This window comes from Lycium barbarum, chromosome 8, assembly GCF_019175385.1.
Source record: "Lycium barbarum isolate Lr01 chromosome 8, ASM1917538v2, whole genome shotgun sequence".
Lineage (NCBI taxonomy): Eukaryota > Viridiplantae > Streptophyta > Magnoliopsida > Solanales > Solanaceae > Lycium > Lycium barbarum.
The window spans coordinates 11,953,485-11,961,244 of record NC_083344.1 but is presented as its reverse complement, the minus strand read 5'-3'; the positions used below and the strand labels follow the sequence as shown (position 1 = coordinate 11,961,244).

The 7,760-nt window shown below is 37.8% G+C and overlaps 1 long non-coding RNA gene across 1 annotated transcript; it reads left to right on the top strand.

The window, feature by feature from the left end:
* The first annotated feature begins 6,850 nt into the window (after window positions 1-6,850).
* On the top strand, window positions 6,851-7,396 carry LOC132605694 (uncharacterized). The gene is made up of 3 exons (XR_009569414.1): window positions 6,851-6,942; window positions 7,082-7,202; window positions 7,283-7,396. It is a non-coding gene; the product is annotated as an uncharacterized LOC132605694 (long non-coding RNA).
* The last annotated feature ends 364 nt before the right edge of the window (window positions 7,397-7,760 follow it).

The following is a 7,760-nucleotide window of genomic DNA, read 5'->3' as shown; positions in this document are numbered from 1 at the left end:
GGTTAGGTTTATGTTCCGATGGATTCACTCCACATTCTGTTTCTGCTGCACCATATTCTTGCTGGCCTGTTTTCTTAACACTATATAATCTTCAACCTGAGTTGTGTATGACTAGTCCATATATATTCCTTACTTTCATCATTCCTGGCCCACGTAATCCAAAAGTTTTGATTGATGTATACTTTCAACCTTTGATTGATGAGTTGAAAGTGTTATGGGTTGAAGGGGTTGAGACGTTTGACGTTTCTCTTAAGCAGAATTTTAATTTGCGAGCCACTTTAATGTGAACTATTAATGATTTTCCTGCCTACGGGATGTTGTCTAGGTGGATGACTACTGGAAAGTTAGGTTGTCCTTACTGCATGGAGAATACTAAATCGTTCACTTTAAAGCATGGCAAAAAAAAATCATGGTTTGATTGTCACCATCAGTTCTTGCCAATGGATCATAAGTTTAGAAGTATGAAAAATGCATTTAGGAAGAACAAAATTGAACGAAACTATCCACCTCCAAAACTTTCAGGAGAGGAAATTTGGGAGAGGGTTGAGAACTTTCCAAAAGTTACTGAAGAACCACCGTACAAGTTCGATGGGTATGGGCTTGCACATAACTGAACCAAACAGAGCATATTTTAGGAGTTACCATAGTAGAAGGATAATCTTCTCCGGCATAATCTTGATGTTATGCACATTGAAAAATATTACTTTGATAATTTATTCAATACAGTAATGGATGTCAAGGGCAAGACAAAAGATAATCCAAAGGCAAGATTGGACTTACAAGAATATTGTATGCGTAAAGAGTTATGGTTGCAGGACAAAGGGAACAGGGTCTTCAAGCCTAAGACTAGTTATTCATTCACAATGGATCATAAGCGAAAGATTTGTGAATGTGTTGATATGGCGCAAGGAAAGCTACATGGGATGAAAAGCCAAGATTGTCATGTTTTTATGAAAACTTTACTCCCCATTGCATTTAGTAGCTTGCCTGCGCGAATTTGGAAGCCTATGACAGAAATTAGTTTGTTCTTCAAAGACTTGTGTTCCCGTATGTTGAGGGTAGACAACCTGGATCGGATGCATTAGAATATTCTTGTAATAACAAGTAAGTTGGAGAAAATTCTTCCACCGGGGTTCTTTGATGTGATGGAACATCTTCCAATTCACCTTGCGGAGGAAGCTCGACTCGGAGGCCCAGTTCATTGTCGTTGGATGTATCCCTTCGAGAGGTAATAGGTGTAAATTTTTATTTCTCTCTACTAATTTATTTTAAAAATCATGCTTAAAATAATATTATGCAGAACTATTGGCAAGTTTAAACGGGGTATCAAGCAGAAACATAGAGTTGAAGGATTAATTTGTGAAGCCTACCTTGCTAAGGAAACAACTCATTTCTGCTCTTACTACTTTGGGAATGATGTGCCATGCTTGCGAAACAGACTCGGCATTATGAAGGAGGTGAGAATGATGCTTTATTGAAGCCGATATCAATCTTCAATCAACCGGGTTTAGGTTCCAAAAAACGTACAAGACAATTTAATGATATGGAGTCTAAATCTGCATCGATACATGTCTTGCTAAATTTCCCGGAAGTTCAACGATATTATGAGTAAGTTATTATTTGTCCTGCACTAAATATCCAAGTACAAAGTATAACAACTAACTCAAACTCCATTTTGTCGGACAGCTACTTTGTGCATTTAAACGACATTGAAAAAGTGTACGACCAGTTTGGGAAGTGGTTTAACGATTATGTAAGTGTTACAGCCTTTTCACAAAGCTAATATAATTTAAAAAGTGTGCATTATATTATTGCTAACTTACTATTTCTTAACTACTAATAGGTTTACAGTACAGAGTATGGTTACCATGACCAACTTTTAAAGGACATCTCTTGGGAACCCGGTATGGTCTATTCTATGGACAAATATGTGGTAAATGGTTTTAAATTTACTATCGAAGAACGATCTAAGCATACGAAAACTAACAATAGCGGGGTTTGGGTTAAAGGTGGGGATGGAAACTAAGCCGGGGTCGATTATTATGGTGTAATTAAGGAGATCCTAGAACTGGAATATTCTGGTGGTGGCAAAAGAATTGTACTTTTTCGGTGCAAGTGGTTTGATCCAACCCCAAATAGAGGTACAAGGGTACTCAAGCAGTATAACATCATAGAAGTAAATCACACGAGGGAGTATGCGGCTTATGATCCTTTCATTATTGCACAAAATGTTAGAAAAGTGTGCTATGCTCCTTATCCCTTGCGTCCAGATAAGTCTGCTTGGTAGGTGGTAATTCAAGTCAAGCCTGTGGGTCGAGTGGAAGTGGAGAATGTGTTGCCTGTTGCGTTCCAGGATGACGATATATCAGTTGTTCACCAAATAGTTGACAATGAGTTAGAAGATGATTTAGAGCATGCAGAACACATATTGGAAGAAATAAATGCAGAAGATACTAATGCAGAGGTGAACGAATGTAATAATGAAAATGAAACAACTGATGAGGAAGAATGGTCAGAAGAGGGAGATGGGGATAGGGATGAGGATTAATAGCAATTAGTAAGTATTTTTTTAGACTTACATATTTTCTTTACATGTTTAAAATTAGTAGCTGATTGTTTACTTCCTATTTATAGGTTCTATCTAGAATGGTTTAGCTTTATTACTCGATCTTCGAATACTATCAGTGTTTTGAAATTGGCAACTTTTATGAAATTACATTTTTGTGCGTCTTTATTCTTCCTCCTTAGCCTCTTAAAAGCATCCTTATGTTGTTTCTTTCTCTTTTGTTTCCTTTCAGATACCTCAACGAAGACATTCTTTGAGCCATTTCGACATTTTAGAGAGCTAAGAGGGGTAATGCACTTGACAATCTTGACAGTGTAGTGGTACGTTTTATGAATTTTTCCCTTTTGTAGAATTTTACCTTACTAATCCTATTGAGGCAAACTAACATAACTAGCAAGCATGTAGAAAATATGAACTTGACAAAATGGTAGTGACCTGATGTACATTAGTGAATATTAGACAAACCTGCAAATTGCCCGCATTTACATGACCTGATGTACTAGTATCCTCTCTGCTAGCTTGTTGAGTTCCAGGATTTGCTATGACCTGGTTCTGCTTTTTGCATGACTTTGAGATTATATGGATTTTAGTTCCATGAATTTGCTATGACCTGATGTACTTGCAGGTGGTTTGTTAAATTCCTGACTGTCTGCTGTTGTCTTATAGTTTGACTTAACTTGATACTAGAAATTGCTAAAGAATTAATTAAAAGAAGTGGAAGTAAAAGTGAAAAATGAAATGAATAACTTGATCTTGAGCATCTGATGATCAAATTCAGGCCAAAAAACATCTACTTGATGCAGCAGATGAAGTCTCTTCCTGCTGAAAATTGCACCAGCAATTTTGCCTACTACTGGCTGTAGTTTCTTTGAAGAAAAACCAGCTGGAGATATTTTTGTGCACACTGCAGTTGTTTCCTTGCCATGAGTGCACTAGTGATTTAGTTGCAGCCCTGGTTCAATATCTTTCCCAATCATCCGAACCTTGCCTAAGGACACTACATTCTCCAAATATTGATAATTCCTCAGTAGGATGAGCCTCCCGGGGTGCTAATACCACCCACTGAGAAACAAACAATAAATAGATCATGAGTGCAACTTTGTAGTTCAAGCAGTCCCAATAATAGCACAGTATACCATGTATACCACTGGTATATCTGTGTATATCAATCTGTTGTTCATATGCAAACTACAACCTGCAGATGTACAGTAAATAACATGTTCTGAGTTTTGTGATGTATTACAAATCTGTGTTTCTTCCATGTCTGCTGGTTTTCTTCCTCTATTGTGATAGTATCCATGACCTGGCCTTGCATTACCTTTATGACTTTGGTGAACCTCTAACCATATAGCATATCTCTGCTGTTTACAAATTTCTCTGTTAAGCCTCCCTACTTGGCCCTGTTTTTTCGTACTGTGCTCTCCAAAGAGCAACTCTTCTCAAAATCTCACTCAAAAGGTAATGAGTCATTGCCCTTCTCCGACCCTGACTGCCCAACCTGAGAGCGGACAGCTAATGCGTTGAGATTTTTATCTACCCTCCTATTTTGCCAAATTTGAAACTTAGGTAAGTGCTTTTTAATCATATGTATAAAAAGAACATATTTCATTTAATTTTGTCAGTATTGGTATAACCGACCCTTCCCTCGCGTTCGGCTATAGCAAGAGCCCCCGAATCATACGGGGTTCTGCTTCTGGCGGCAACATGCTTGGTCCCGCTTATGGGATCAAATCAATACGTTCAACGGAAGATTCCCCTGCTACATTACAATACCTTGCTCCTTATACAGGAGCAGCCCTGAATTTTCCTTGAATGAATGATGCTAATTTGTTGTTTATGATGATGTGTGCATTATTAAGAGATTGATTAGTGTATATAATAATACCATAATCAAAGATAATGCCATCAGCTTTACTTTAACATCATCAATCAACATCATTTATATCATAAATTTCATCAATCACTTCAAATATTATCTCGTTAGCCTTCCTGTTCCTCAACAAAGACATTTTCTTACCCCTGAACCAAAAAAAAAAAAAAAAACGTGACAGATGCATCTAAACAAACAGATTCAATTATCCAATTTACAAAAAAACAATTTTTGAATCTGCAATAGTCTTAACACCTTCACTTGATTTTTGCAAGTTGCTACTAGGACAAAACTTGCCATCAGCAATTCAGTGACTCAGTTATTATCAGGAAATAATACCAAATACATCATCAGTCTCTGATTTATCCATTCCCTCCTCCAATATCATTTCTTTGTATCTGCAATCACTGCTGCAAAATGCCTTCTCACCTCTAAAAAGAACACAGTATAGAATTACAAAAGGGAAAAAATTTCAAAAGGATGAATGTATAAATGTGAGTAATGTTTAAGGTTCTAAAATGTAACTCTGTAGGATAAAATATGAAGGTTTAAGTGTTTAACATCAAAGATAACTTGAAGATTTAGACTCTTAAAATGTTACTGTCATTTTAAAGAATCTTATATAGAATACAGAACCCTCCAGAAATTCTCAAATGCTACTAGAAACTTGGAAAGAGTACTAGAGTAGACTGTGATAAAAAGTGTCAAACAACAATTAAATCATGAACATGATTCATGATACAAGTATAGTATCAAACAACTAAAAGGGTAATTCATGAAAAAGGAAAATTGTCACCTTCATGACTAGATCTGCTGAACCCTGCCACTTGGGACAACACCAGTAATTTCATCAGATGTCTCATCTGATAAATGCCTCTGATGAACACCCAACTATCAAAAACCAGTGTCAACCTCCTGTTTTGAGCTTGATGGTAATGATCCTTTATCATCTCAACCCCAATAGCCAGTCTCCACCAAGTTTGCATCACCACAACACTCTAGCACCACACCATCAGCCATAAACAACCATGCTCACACCAGTACACCAGCCCAGTGGAATTCAGTTCAACGGTTGTAAATACCAACTCACTTCCTATGTGAATAGGATCATTAATACACCTTACAACCAACATTGTAATGCTATTGCTTTCCTTATATTGCCCTTCTGTTTTCAGCCAAACTTTCCCCAATTCATTTCCCAACTGCATAGGATCATTAGAACAAATGACCAAACACCAGCAAAAATGTAATGCACTCTTTTCCATCTGCAGAATCATCTCCCCATTAGTTACAATTTTCCCATAACCAGTTACCTCAACCAAGTGTGCAACATCTCAATTCCTACATGAACAGGATTCATGATACTCCATTTCCCATTTTCTCCACCAAAAACCAGAAAAACCAACTTTTTACTATAATTCCCACATTACCCTTGATTGCTGTTGTAAAGCTAAAGTTCATTATATCAAACTACCTAACAACACCATGTGTACCAAATCATTTCCCATGTGAATAAATTCTGCAGTTTAAAATTTTAAAGAAGCGGCTAAAAACAACAGAAACCGCAGGTAAAAAACTGCAGGAACTGAAGCTTAAACTAGCTTTTTAGTGATGCAGAAAACCAGTACCAGTGCATTTTTTTCATTTGCTGCATAGTATGAGATATCACATGTATGTTGAACATTGTTAGAATTTGCAACTTACGTAGTGAGAAGTTCCTGAATCAATTCCATTGTGTATTATCCAGCTTTTAGTGACTTCTCCCTGCCCTATTTTTTTTTTGTTCGGAGATACTATGAGACTCTTTTTTCGGCTCCCACATATTTAACTTGTAACTGGTCTATTTTCAAATAATTTGTACTATGTAGTTCGTTGATTTTACTTAAATAGGTGAATTATTTAAACAAATTTTGAAGCTGTCCCTTTTCTATTAATTTATATTTGAGATACTTACATATATTATTGTATAGATGGCAGGTGAAAAGAGGGGTAAGAAAACAAAGAAGGCTAACGAGACAGCGGTTCCCCGGAGACCACCAGAAAACTTTGCGATTAGAGATAGAAGCCCATCGCCATGTCTCCCACCACGCGGCGCTCCATTGCCTCATGATCCCCTCATGAATGGCATTGCATATAGTCTTCCACCTCTATACATCTTTGGTCGGCCCTATATGGCTCCACACCAGGGCTTTACTGAGGTGCCTCCCCAGAGCCCCTCGATGATGTCCACACCAGGGTATGCTACCCCAGAGGGCTTCACTCGGTATACTCCCGGGTCTCAACGGGCTTCGTCTAGTGGTACTCCGACGACCACTCCCAGCCGGACTACATCACATCACTCTTCATCATCTACTGAACAGTACGAGATTACAGGTCCTGACCTTCGAGAAAGTAGTTTTGTGCTTCATGCTCCTGCTGCGAATGACTTACCTGAAGGTGTAAGTGCTCCACAGCTTGAATCTTATGACTCATCAGGGCGACTCATCATCGAGCCTGCGGGATACGGGTAATTTGTTTTTCTTCATATTTTTAGTTTTTCATAAAGTCCACTAGGCATGATGCCTAGGGCTGATTAACATATATTTTCTTCAAAGCAAAACGAATAAAGAAGCTTTACTAAGTGTTTAATTTTATATTTTGAATAGTTGGTTACCGGACAAAGCTTCAACTCTCCTTACAGATGAGATACAAAAACTATTTAAAGACTCACCTACTTGGGGCTAGATGTCACCAAATCGCCAGAGACAGATCTATTATGCCTTTAAGGTATATGCTTATTTTTATTTAAACAATCCACTTATATTGATCGATTCCTTATTAATAAACTCATTTACTTTTCGTTGCAGGAAAAATGTGTCTGGCGCCCGGAACATGAGGAGAAGCTAACTTAAAACTTCAAGAAGAAATCTCAGCGCTTACTATGTGACATGTTAGGAAGGGTTCGTCAATCTCATAAGAAGCCTAAGCGGATCCTTCCTAGAAACTATAACAAGCTACTTCATTACTGGGTAACTAATGAAAGATTCTTACAACTGAGTGACATAGGGAAGAAGGCTAGAAATTCGACGAAGGGTGGCTCCCTACACACTAGTGGGGCTATGAGTCAAGAGGCCATAAGGAGGAGGCTGGCAAGTCTACATTAACTCTACTTGAAGGATTGTGAATTTACTTTATTTTCTTTTTGTCTTATCAATTTATTCCTTTGCATGAACTAAAATGGGGGACGCTAGTGCCTCAAGATGAGGCGTTCAAGATCACTCACGTGAAGAAGAAGGAAAACGCTAATGATCCAGATCACTGGTGTGAGGAACGGGCTAAGAAGAC